Source organism: Aquarana catesbeiana, linkage group LG02 (assembly GCF_042186555.1).
Source record: "Aquarana catesbeiana isolate 2022-GZ linkage group LG02, ASM4218655v1, whole genome shotgun sequence".
NCBI lineage: Eukaryota > Metazoa > Chordata > Amphibia > Anura > Ranidae > Aquarana > Aquarana catesbeiana.
In genome coordinates, this window is record NC_133325.1 from 769,138,973 (window position 1) to 769,151,747 (window position 12,775).

Genomic DNA, 12,775 nt, shown 5'->3' on the forward strand with positions numbered 1-12,775 from the left:
TGGGGCGGCGCTGTCACTAGGTGACATGCAGAGAGGGGAGGGGGGGATAGAGGAGACAGACACAGGAGAGCAGGCTGCGGATGACGGAGGCACGCAAACAGACTACAATGTCAGGGGCTCAGCAGCCATGATTATCGTGGTCTGTTTGCATGGGGGTGCAGGATCAGCCAGGTTTTTTAGGTGTTACAGGGGTCCAAATTATACAGTGCAAGCACTGTGCTGTATAAAATGCTTTAGAGAAGCAGGATCCATTTATTTTTTTTTTGGGGGGGGTTAACAAACGCTTTAATCCTGCAGCTAGATTAGAGAGGGGGCAAAGAGGACCTGTAATGAAGCAGGAAGTAAGCACTTGCCAGGCTGCCTTTACAGATTTGTCCACACACTTGTGTATTGTGCTTTTGCTGCTGCCAGCCTGAGCTGATGGCTTCCTGTGTATACAGGAGCAGAGCTGAGATCTGACATTTACTTGGCACATTGTGTGCCGCACTTAACGTTTAGCTTGGGACAGGCTTGCACACCATCTGTTTTTATTCCGCTTCATACTGGTGCTGCACGACTGTGTGCATGTGTCTCCTCTGACTTCTACATAGCGCTGGGGCTCCACAATGCTACCCGGGAAACCCAGAAGCTGTACTAAAGCCACAATATTCAAGGAACCTATAATGGCTTTTGGTCAATTATATTTTACATTTTATGTTTTAAAATCTAAGTATATATATATATATATATATATATATATATATATATATATATATATATATATAGTTATTTTTTAGTTAATTATTATTTAATTTAGTCGTTTTTAATATTATTTTTTAATATTACAGTATTTAATATTAGTTAATTACAATTATTATATATTATACGTATGCCAGAAATATATATATATATATATATATATATATATATATATATATATATAGTTAATTACAATTATTATATATTATACGTATGCCAGAAATATATATATACTGTATAATTTTATATAATATAATTATTATTTTTTTTACTATTTAAAGAAGGTTTGTATTTGACAAATGCACATTTAATGCATTATAGAGAGCAGAGCAATGACTATTTCCTTTCAGATTGTCTCTCTCTGATGGAAACTTTATATGCACCCATCGTAACAGAGGGCTATTCAGATCCGGGGTAAGGAATCCATACTGTGCTCCTTCATTGGTGTCTATAATTTGAGCTTCAGCTATTGAGCTCTATAAAAAGGCTTTCATTTAGCGGGGAAGATAAAATTAATCTGTAGACAGGCTATAGATATTCAGGTATTGGCTAGGGATAGAAGCAATTAGTAATTGTTGCAAAAACTGTGCTTTTTTTTTAATTCTTAATTTTAGTGAAATGCTTAAGAGACAAAGTTGAAGATAAATTGTAGGCCTTTTTTTAGTGGTTTTAATGTATAACTAAGGCCAAAACATGTATTTTCATCTTGAATGGAGTACGGATTGGTAAAAACCCTTGTCAGGTTTTTCTTTTTTCCATCTGTGCCCAATTGGGGAGGTTTTCATTTACTTCCTGTCTTGTAGATACAACAGGAAGTTAGAAAAAATCTCTTCAAAGTGAGGGAAATGCCCTTTAGATGGATATCACCATTCAATTTTGATTTTGCCTCTATTCTTGTTCTGTTGGCACCTCAGTTTTGGCATGGCCTCTTCCTGTTCCAACATTACTGCACACCAGTGCACAAAGCAAGGTCGTGTTGGAACAGGAAGGGGCCATCTCCAAACTGTTCCTATAAAGTTGGAGCAAGAAATTGTCAAAAATGTCTTGGTAAGCTGACGCCTTAAGATTTCCCTTCACTGGAATTAAGGGGCCAAGACCAACCCCTGAAAAACAGCCCCACACCATAATCCCCCCTCCACTAAATGATTTGGACCAGTGCACAAAGCAAGGTCCATAAAGACATAGATGAGCGAGTTTGGGGTGGAGGAACTTGACTAGCTTGCACAGAGTCCTGACCTCAACCCGATAGAACACCTTTGTGGTGAATTAGAGTGGAGACTGCGAGCCAGGCCTTCTTGTCCAACATCAGTGCCTGACCTCACAAATGCGCTTCTGGAAGAATGGTCAAATATTCCCATAGACACACTCCTAAACCTTGTGGACAGCCTTCCCAGAAGAGTTGAAGCTGTTATAGCTGTAAAGGGTGGGCCAACTCAATACTGAACCCTACGGACTAAGACTGGGATACCATTAAAGTTCACGTGCGTGTGTAAAGGCAGGTGTCCCAATACTTTTGGTATTATAGTGTATTTTAAGGGAGCAATTGGTTTTAAATAGCGCTTGAGACCTTTACCCATTTTTGTGCCCAAAAATGCTAACCTGCTAACCCTACCACTAAACCTAACAATAACCCAAACTCTAATGGTAACCCCAAAAGTAACCCTAGCCCTAACTAATTTCAACTCTAAACTCTAAAACTAATGCTGGCCATTTACGGCTAAAATTTTATCCAATTAGAGCCACGGGTGGCCCTGAAAGTCTCACCTGGCTCATAACAACACCAGGCTCTGGTGCCGGCGTGGGGCAACTACAGTGCAACGCAAATGCTACAGCAGAGAGGTGAGTGTGTATGTTTGTTTTTTTTTAGTAATCCCACACTTCTCCTTTAACCCTAATTCTTGCCATAGTCCTAACCCTTTGTTAGCACTGTGATGGCAATCAGGTGACTTTGTTTATAAACAAAGCCATGTAATCATCATGCCAGCACAGAAAGGTAATCAATGGCATAGTCGATAAAGCTATGTGATCAGCATCTTGATCACATGGCTTTGTTTGTTTCCTGTATAGCTTAAAGCTTTACTTTTACAGGAAAAGCAGATACATTTACCTGCCTATATTTTAGGGTCTAATGATCATGTTGACTTTTTACGTTGTTTTTTAACCCCCTCCCACTGCCGCCCCCCAGCTCTTTAAGAGGCTTTAAATGCTGGAAGGCGGAGGCAGGCATTCTAATCATGTGGGATTGGCTGTAACAGCAGTCACATGATCAGAAGCTCCCAATCGTAAGTATGCATCGGGAGTTCCACATGACATTTTAGTTACTGTGCAGTGATCATACTCTTAGCACAGTAAACTGTTCCCCACGGACGCATATATGTGGCCGCTCGGTGTTAAAGTGTTACTAAACCCACAACAGTAAAATCAGTCTGTATCTGCAGTAAAGCATGCTTGTTATACCCACTGTGGAACCTAAGGGGTTAATCCTCTGCATTGTGTAAAAAGGCTTTTTGATCCTGTATGCACAGATCCTCCTCTTCTTCCACTGTCTCCAGAACAGGTCTGGATAGTACAGAGCCTTTGGAGTCAGGCTGCACATGCTCAGTTTGGTGAGTATTGCTAGAGAGTTTATATTTTTCTTGGAAGGGTGCATGTGATCAGCACAGGGCCAATCAGCACTGTCCAGACAGAGGGTCAGGGGTCAGGCAGCCTCATAGAACAATCAGGGAAGAATTAAAACTCCTCCTACAAGCTTTAACCAGACGCTGATAGAAGTCACAAGACTGCTATATACTGCTGATGAGAAAAGGTATTTAGCAGTTTATATTTACAAAAATAATTGCATTTCCATGCTCTGTGTACTGTGGGAGACCAGATATAGAGAATGTAGGGTCCCATCTGCCCAGTGGCTGGAAATATGCATATGCTCATGGGGAACAGGTTAAAGCCCAAAGTCATAGAAAGAAACATGCAGTCTGATAGACCTCCAAACACATTCCTCCAATTTTACCAGGCCTCAGAGCCTAGCATCAAATGAGAAGACCACCGATCTTGTAATGCTGTTTTTTGTTATCACATAAAACCAGCAGATTGGACACTTACATATAACTAATGGAGATTGGGCTTCAATGTTTTCCTTTGGCACCTTTACGAATATGACTGTGTGTCCCACCACAGAGAAAGTAACATAGTATGTGTGGCTCCGCCAGACGTGTTTCGTCCTAATGATGTCTTCAGGGGATAGATCTAGCTAGCACTTCATTCGAGATATTGTTACTGCAAGTGTGCAAGAGAAGTTATGCACATATGGACTAGGTGAATGGCCATTGAATTAATTTTCATATTGGCACAATAGCACTTTATATTAATGTGGAATATATTAGTCACATATGAATTTCTGTGCTTGATTTCATTTTTAGCGCCACACTAATTTATTTTTCAGTGTTTGTACCATTTCCCCTTGGTGGGATTATAGGAAGGTGTAAAGCAGCTTTAAAATACTCAAAGTTTTACTAATCTTAAAAGGGAGCCCCATAAGCTCAGAGCATTGTGTGTATTGTAGTCTGATATATGTACTAGCAAGCTCTATTTTTTCCTAGTCTTATGCCCCGTACACACGATCGTATTTTCCGACAACAAATGTTGGATGTGAGCTTGTTGGCTGAAAGTCCGACTGTGTGTATGCTCCATCGAACATTTGTTTGCGGACTTTCCGCCAACAAATGTTGGCTAGCAGGTTTTCAAATTTTCCATCAACAAAACTTTGTTTTTGGAATTTCCGATTGTGTGTACACAAGTCTGACGCACAAAAGTTCACGCATGCTCGGAATCAAGCAGAAGGAGCCGCACTGTCTATTGAACTTCCTTTTCCTCGGCTCGTTGCGCGTCTTGTACATCACCGCGTTCCCACGTTCGTAATTGTGGGCCAACATTTGTGTGACCGTGCGTATGCAAGACAAGTTGGAGCCAACACCCTTCGAACAAAAATCCACGGTTTTGTTGTCGGAAAGTCCGATCGTGTGTACGAGTCATATGTCTTACATCTACTCCTAGTCTTAATCCTACATCTACTCTTATAACAGTTTTTTTTTTTTTAAATTAACTTTTATAGTATTGAGGTTCAGCTTAACAATCAAGTGAAGGCAAAAACATGTGTTCATATATAGCATTTGCATAATATCAAAAACTCTATATTCACATCTTAAAATTTTCTATTCAAAGAAAAAAAGAGAAAGGAAAGGGAGAAAGGAGAAAAAAAAGGGGGGGGGGAGAAGGGAAGAGAAAGATGAGAAGAACCAAAAATGTATTGGTTACTTATTAGTGTAAAAGTCAAACATATATATGTAAAAGGTCTCTAAGGGCCATCTTACCACCAAGTGCTTATACTCTTATAATGCCGCGTACACACGGTCGGACTTTTCGGCTACAAAAGTCCGACAGCCTGTCCGACAGACTTTCGACGGACTTTTGGCGGACTTTTGGCGGACTTGCGGCAGACTTTCTTACGAACGGACTTGCCTACATACGATCACACAAAAGTCCGACGGATTCGTACGTGATGACGTACACCGGACTAAAATAAGGAAGTTGATAGCCAGTAGCCAATAGCTGCCCTAGCGTGCGTTTTTGCCCGTCGGACTAGCACACAGACGAGCGTATTTCTGGGTCCGGTGTAGTTACGACGTAAAGATTTGAAGCATGTTTCAAATCTAAAGTCCGTCAGATTTGCGGCTGGAAAAGTCCGCTGAAAGTCCGGGGAAGCCCACACACGATCGGATTGTCAGCCAGCTTTAGTCCGTCGGCGTCCGTCGGACTTTTGTAGAAGAAAAGTCTGACCGTGTGTACGCGGCATAACAGTTGATCAGTGAGTCTGAACATGATTGTGCTTCTGGTTAGGACCTACTGCTTTCAGTAATTCACATGGACACCCCCCCCCCCCCAGTGTGTGGGAGGACACTTGAGATAAGGGGTGTGGCTGTTACTCAGCTCTGCCAGCACGGAGCACTGCAATGCGTGGACAGGAAGCAGCATTTTTAATTTAAAAAAAGTATTCTTAGGAACTTTCAAGCTAAACTTAATCCCAGATCGCTTGTTTTAAATTGCCTAGGAGTGTGACAGGTTCACTTTAAAGAACAGAAAGGAAATAAGAGCTCTCATAAAAGATTCCTGCTTAAAATTTATGGGTTTCATTATTTGAGGGAAATGGTGAAATGGGGCACTATTGAGATTTTAATGAAAGAACATTTCTCCTAGCAGGAGACATTTGTCAGATTTGTCTCTACTTCTCCAAATGAGCACCTCCTTGTCAATCATCCGTGTCACCGGAGCAGGCTGGATCCATATTATTAAAGGAACTGACCACAGAGGAAGCACTGAGGCCTCTACAGATCTTTCCTGTACAACCTTACCTTCCCCATCAACGCCTCTGCCCAGAAGCCGGAGTCACTCAAGGAAGAAGATATATATAAAATGCAGGTGTTTTATTGCCTTCCCAAGGAATTTATTAGCAGGTGAACCTGCCAAGAGTAGCAGAGTAGAAATAGTAGTGAGGGTTTATCTGCGGGGAAGACGGATGGCTTACTATATTAACCTTTTAATGGCGGTTCTTCTGGTAAACCATTAATCCCAGCAGTAGTTGGGAGCGGAATTGCAGTCACTTATAGGAAGCCATATAAGCCTAGCTATATGAGGCCTTAGGCTGCATTCACACCTCTGCATTTTGAATCGCGGGCAGATTTGCCACGATTCTGCCAGTGATTTCAAAGTGCCAATTTGTGAATGAGAAATCGCAGAACGCACACTTGAGACGCCATTCATTTGAATGCCCCCTAAAATCACGGGGCGGGTCTGCCACGATTGTTGCGCGATAAACCGGGGCAAACTGCATCGCGTAAAGGCTTGACGTCCAAAAAAAGTTCAGGAGCTTCTTCTGGGCGACATGCTTCACGCAATGTGGTTTGCCGCAATTGCAGTTTGATTTATCGCGCTACTATTGTGGCAGAACCGCACTGCATTTTTAGGTGCCATTCAAATGGATGGCATCTGAAATGTGCGTTGTGCGATTTGTCATTCACACCTGGGCGTCTTGAAATCGCATGCGGAATCCATGTGTGAATGCAGCCTAACACTTGTTAGGCACACAATTAACCCCTCAATTGCCCCTAGATGGTAACCCGTTCCCAGCCAGTGTCATTAGTACAGTGTCAGTGCACCTCTATATTATTAGCATTATTCACTGTATGTCAGAAACCATGAAATCAGGCCGAGACAGAAGTACAGTTAAATCACACTTGTTTAATAATAAAAGTAAAAAGAACAAACGTAGTCAAAACATAGCCAAAGTTCAGTAACCGGAACGGATAGTCAGACAAGCTAAAAAGTCAGGGATCAATGTAGTGGAACAGCAAACAGGATCTGGAGCCAGAAGAGATGTCAGCAAAGCAAGTCTTGAACAGTATTGCAGGAGATAGTTTCTGTGATGTTGACCAAGGCGAAGCCAGAGCTCCTCTGGACTGGACGGCTTGAGTAGACAGAACTGACGAGCAGGAAATCATCAACAGCTGAGTAACTGTGGAGATAAGAGCTGGCAATTAGCCGACAGCTGAGCGGCCAGCTCTGAGAAGGAAGGGCTGAGCCCAGCCCTGACACTGTATTAGTGTCACTGGTGATGTCAGTTAGTCAGTTCCCACAATGTTTCAGTTAGTGTCAAATTGGCTACCGCACTATCGCAGTCCCACTATAAGTCGCTGATTGCCGCCATTACTAGTCTAAAAAAAGTTTAAAAATAATAAAAATTCCAGTATACAGTATATACCATTGTTTGTAGATACTATAACTTTCACGCAAACCAATTCATTTACACTTATTGGGATTTTTATTTTACCAATGGCATGTAGCAGAATACATATTGGCTTAAATTAATGAAGAAATTCGATTTTTTTTAAATTTTTTTTTTTTATGGATATGTTTTAAAGTAGAAAGTAAAAAATATTGTTTTTTTTTTCAAAATGTTTCCGTCTTTTTTCTTTTATATAATAAAAAATAAAAAAAACCCCAGTGGTGATCAAATACCCCCAAAAGAAAGCTTTATTTGTATGGGGAAAAAATATCATATACATTTTGTTTGGGTAAAACGTTGCATGACCGCACAATTGCCAGTTAAAATAGCGCAGTGCTGAATAGCAAAATACGGCCTGATCATAAAGGGGGTAAAATCTTCCGGAGCTCAGGTGGTTAAAGGGACGCTGGTGGCTGGGCGGGAAGGGGTTAAAGAACAAAAATTGTATACATTGCAGCTTATCAGTCCTCAGACTCAGTTCAACCTGACAGGCGCAACCAAGTGCTGGCCACGTTTCCGCATGTTTTTTCGCACATTCTTCCCTGTGTACAGGAAACGTGAAAATTCCAGATTGTTCTCCGAAAAACTGCATGCGGGGTTGGTGCGTGTGAAAAAGCGTGGCGCATTTGCAGATGCCAATCACAATGAGTGACTGTGATGCGTGGGCATAACATGCCTCAGACCAATAAAAGATACATTTATACTAAAGCAGCAAAATTGCCCAAGGGACTTTATGAGACACATTGAAGACAATAAACAACTTTCACATTTTATTCAAAATAGTCATCTTAAATACTCACAATGTTATTTTTTGATAAACATGCATTAAGCAATAATGTACCTATAGACCGTTGCTTGAATTTACAGCATCACCAATGGTTCATAATAAATAAGCTTTTGCACAAATCCCTTGACGCGTTTCGTCAGCTCTTGATGAAGCGAGCACTGTCTCGCGAAATGCGTCAAGGGATTTGTGCTAGAGCTTATTATGTTGTGCTCGTTCAGGACACACAAAGCATTAGATGTGGTGGTTGCATTAAAGTGGTTGTAAAGTCAGCAAGGTTTTTTTATCTTAATACATTCTATGCATTAAAATGAATAGCCTTTCTGTGTGCAGCAGCCGTCCTCAGCACCCCCTAAATACTTACCTTTGCCCCATCTCTGTCCAACGACGTCCACGAGTTCCTCGCCTGTCTGATTGGCTGAGACACAGCCATTGGCTGCCGCTGCTGTCAATCAAAGTCAGTTAGCCAATCAGAAGAGAGAGGGGACGGGGCCGAACCAGGGCTCCGTGTCTGAATGGACAGAGGGATTTGTGACTCAGCTCAGGTGCCCCCCTAGCAAGTTGCTGGCTGCGGTGGGCACTCGACAGGAGGGAGGGGCCAGAAAAAACCAAGAGGGACCCAGGAAGAGGAAGATTGTGGCTGCTCTGTGCAAATCCACTACACAGAGCAGGTAAGTACAATATGTTTGTTATTTTTAGAGAAAAAAAAAAGACTGTAGTATCACTTTTATTTTTAAATCAAAACTTTTTTTATTGACAAGAATAATGGGTAACAATAATAATAATAGGGAGAAACATATTTTCTCACAGTTGGATTGTACACAAAATCAAACATGTACGTACATATAATGCAGCTACCTGTTGTTAAGCACATATAATCTCGTTTTTTTGTAGAACTTAAAACATAAGTTTAATTTCCTTTTTTTTTTCAGGCTTTTTATCTTTATTTTTTACAAGCAAGGCTTAGTTCACACAAGCAGCACAGGGAACAGTAAAAACGCAGATCAAGCACCTGCTTTTACTACCCCCTGATCACCTACCTACAATCAGCTCCTCCCAGCTGATTTCGAGGGACTGTCCCTGATTTGGAATAATATCCCTCTGTCCCTCTTTCCTCCTCATTTGTCCCTCATTTTGGTCTGATCCATATAGTTGTATATAAAACGCACTTTTTATTCTATCAAAAAGTGTTTTCCAGCGCTAAACCTTTCATCCGATTTCTAAATTGCTGCATTTGTAAATTCCAAAAGCCAATATAAAGGAATAGTAGTGGTAAAAAAAGCACTTGTGGGTTTAACCAATCTTGTTTTTTTTTTTTTTTTGTACAATTCTCCTTTTAAGGGGGGCGTGGCAAGGGGTGTGTCCTATGCCTGCATACTTTTGCTGATAGGTGTCCCTCATTCCCATCTGAAAAAGTTGGGAGGTATGTACCTACAAAATAACATGGCGGACGCTCAAGTCAGAAAACAATGCCGTGGTTGTGTGTTTTTGTTTCACAGTTCAGCAAATTTAAATAGGCATGTCGTTTCAGCAGGCAGTGCTGCTTGGCAAACAAGCCCATTAAACTCAATGGTACTGTATTGTAAAGGGAAATTCCCCCTTTTTAACCGGAAAAAAAAACACCTAAAAAAGCCCACTCAATTACCTCTGACACTTTAGGACGCAAACTCCATGGTGCAATCCAGGCAGCTCACTGCTGTGTATTTTATGAGCTTAGGATTGTTGGGTAATCAGACTGTTCTATGTACCATGTACACAAGTAAAACACAACAAAAACTTTGTCACAACACAATCCCCAAGACATTTCATTGTATGTCAAATACAAATTATTATTTACACCCAACAGACACCCAACAGACGTGTCCCATAAGGTGGACAGGAGATAATAAAACCCTCTGAGTAATAAATCCTTGTAGAAAATATCATATATGTTGAAGACTCGTACCTTCAGAAAACAACTTATATTGGAAATAACCTCAAAAAGGTTAATAGAGCAGCACCACTAATAAACACGTTTAACCACTTGCCTACCGGGCACTGACACCCCCTTCCTGCCCAGGCCATTTTTCAGCTTTCAGCGCTGTCGCACTTTGAATGACAATTACGTGGTCATACAACACTGTACCCAATCACATTTTTTATAATTTTCTTCACACAAATAGAGCTTTCTTTTGGTGGTATTTAATCACTGTTGGGTTTTTTATTTTTTACAATAAAAAAAAAAAAAAAAGACCAAAAATTTTGAAAAAAAAATGTTTTTTTTACTTTTTTTCTGTCAGTAAATTTTGTAACTAAATAATTTTTCGCCTTCACTGATGTGCGCTGATGAGGTGGCACTGATGGGCAATGATAGGCTGAACTGGTGGGCACTGATGAGGTGGCACTGATGAGGAGGGACTAATATGCCGCACTGATAGGTGGCACTATGTGGCACCGGTGAGCACTGATAGGCGACACTGATGGGCACTGATGGGCACTGTTAGGCGGCACTGATGGGCACTGTTAGGTGGCACTGGTGGGCACTGTTAGGCGACACTGGTGGGCACTGATAGGCAGCGTTGGTGGGCACTGATAGGTGGCATGGATAGGCGACACGGATAGGTGGTACTGATGGGCACTGATGAACATTGACGGGTGGCACTGATGGGCGACACTGATGAGCATTGATCGACAGCAGTGATGGGCATGGATGGGCAGCACTGATAGGCAGCACTGGTGGGCACTGATAGGTGGCATGGATAGGCGACACGGATAGGTGGTACTGATGGGCACTGATGGGCATTGATGGGTGGCACTGATGGGCACTGATCGACAGCAGTGATGGGTGTTGATGGGCAGCACTGATAGGCGGCACTGATTGCCAGCACTGACTGGCATCGCTGATGGGCACTGATTGCTGGCACTGATTGCTGGCATTGGTGGGCACTGATAGGTGGCATGGATAGGCGACACGGATAGGTGGTACTGATGGGCACTGATGGGCATTGATGGGTGGCACTGATGGGCGACACTGATGGGCATTGATCGACGCGGACGCAGCTCTTCACAGAGATCGGGGTTGCGCTGTGTTCTAGCAACACGACGCGGCTTCGATCGCTGCACTGCATGCCCCCCGCGAGGGCGGCCGTTCTGGGACACCGTCATATGACGTCGCCCCAGAACAAGGGCCGCACCGCCCCGCCGTCATTTGACGGCAGGCGGGCAGCAAGTAGTTAAAGATTTAAAAGTTTAAAAAAACAAAAAACAAACATATCATACTTACCTCCACTGTGCAGCTCGTTTTGCAGAGTGGCCCCGAACCTGCTCTTCTGGGGTCCCTCGGCGACTCTCTGGGCTCCCTCCCGCAAGGACTCAACAATTTCATGCGAGCTCTCTCGCATGGTGTTGAGTGCTTGCGGGCGCGCTCCCGTGATACAGCCAGCGGCCATAGCCGCACACTGTATCATTCGGCCCCGCCGCCTCATTGGATGTGATTGACAGCAACGCGAGCCCATGGCTGCGCTGCTTTCAATCCATCCACTGTAACCAATCATTGGCTAGGCTGGGCGGCGAAGAGGATGTCGGGGGCGAGCGCAGGACTTTCAAGGGGTCAGGTAAGTAAAACGGGGGGGCTGGGGGCGTCGGTATTGTCGGATGTTTTTTCACCTTAATGCATAGAATGCATTAAGGTGAAAAAACTTTTACCTTTACAACCCCTTTAAAAAGAAATAATATAATTTGCCACAATATTAATACTGCCCAAAAGACCACAATCATTTATATATAATCTATAATTTACTGTATGTTTGTATACATATAGATACATATAGAGATATATATATAATATATATCTCTATATATATCTATATCTATATATATAGTCCATAGGGTTCAATTTTGGTGTTGGCCCACTCTTTTCTGGGAAGGCTGTCCACAAAGATTAGGAGTGTGTCTATGGGAATGTTTGACCATTCTTCCAGAAGCGCATCTGTGAGGTCAGGTACTGATGTTGGACGAGAAGGCCTGGCTCACAGTTTCCGCTAGGGGTTGCCACCTCATCCCTTTAAACCCTAACACATATGAAATACACAGGTTCTGAGGCTAATTAAATGCAGATGAGGCACCAAGTGAGTTTATTTTCCACCTTAATCAGCCACAGAACCTGTGCAAATAATATGTGTTTGGGTTTAAAGGGATGAGGTAGCAACCCTAGTCTCCGCTTCATCCCAAAAGGTGTCCTGAGGCCAGGACTCGGTGCAGACCAGTCAAGTTCCTCTACCCAAAACTCGTTCATCCATGTCTTTATGGACCTCGCACAAGGGTGAGGGGTGGATGTTGAATAATTATAACCCTACACAGGTACCATCCCAAAAAAATGTAAAAATCAATAACAAAGATAAGGTGGAGTGGGACTTTGTATGTACCTTGTAGGGCTTAAT

General features: G+C 42.4%; 1 protein-coding gene across 7 annotated transcripts in view; it reads left to right on the forward strand.

The window, feature by feature from the left end:
* Nucleotides 1–12,775, forward strand: part of BCL9 (BCL9 transcription coactivator) — a 383,396-nt gene that overhangs the window by 204,718 nt on the left and 165,903 nt on the right. The window lies entirely within an intron of this gene.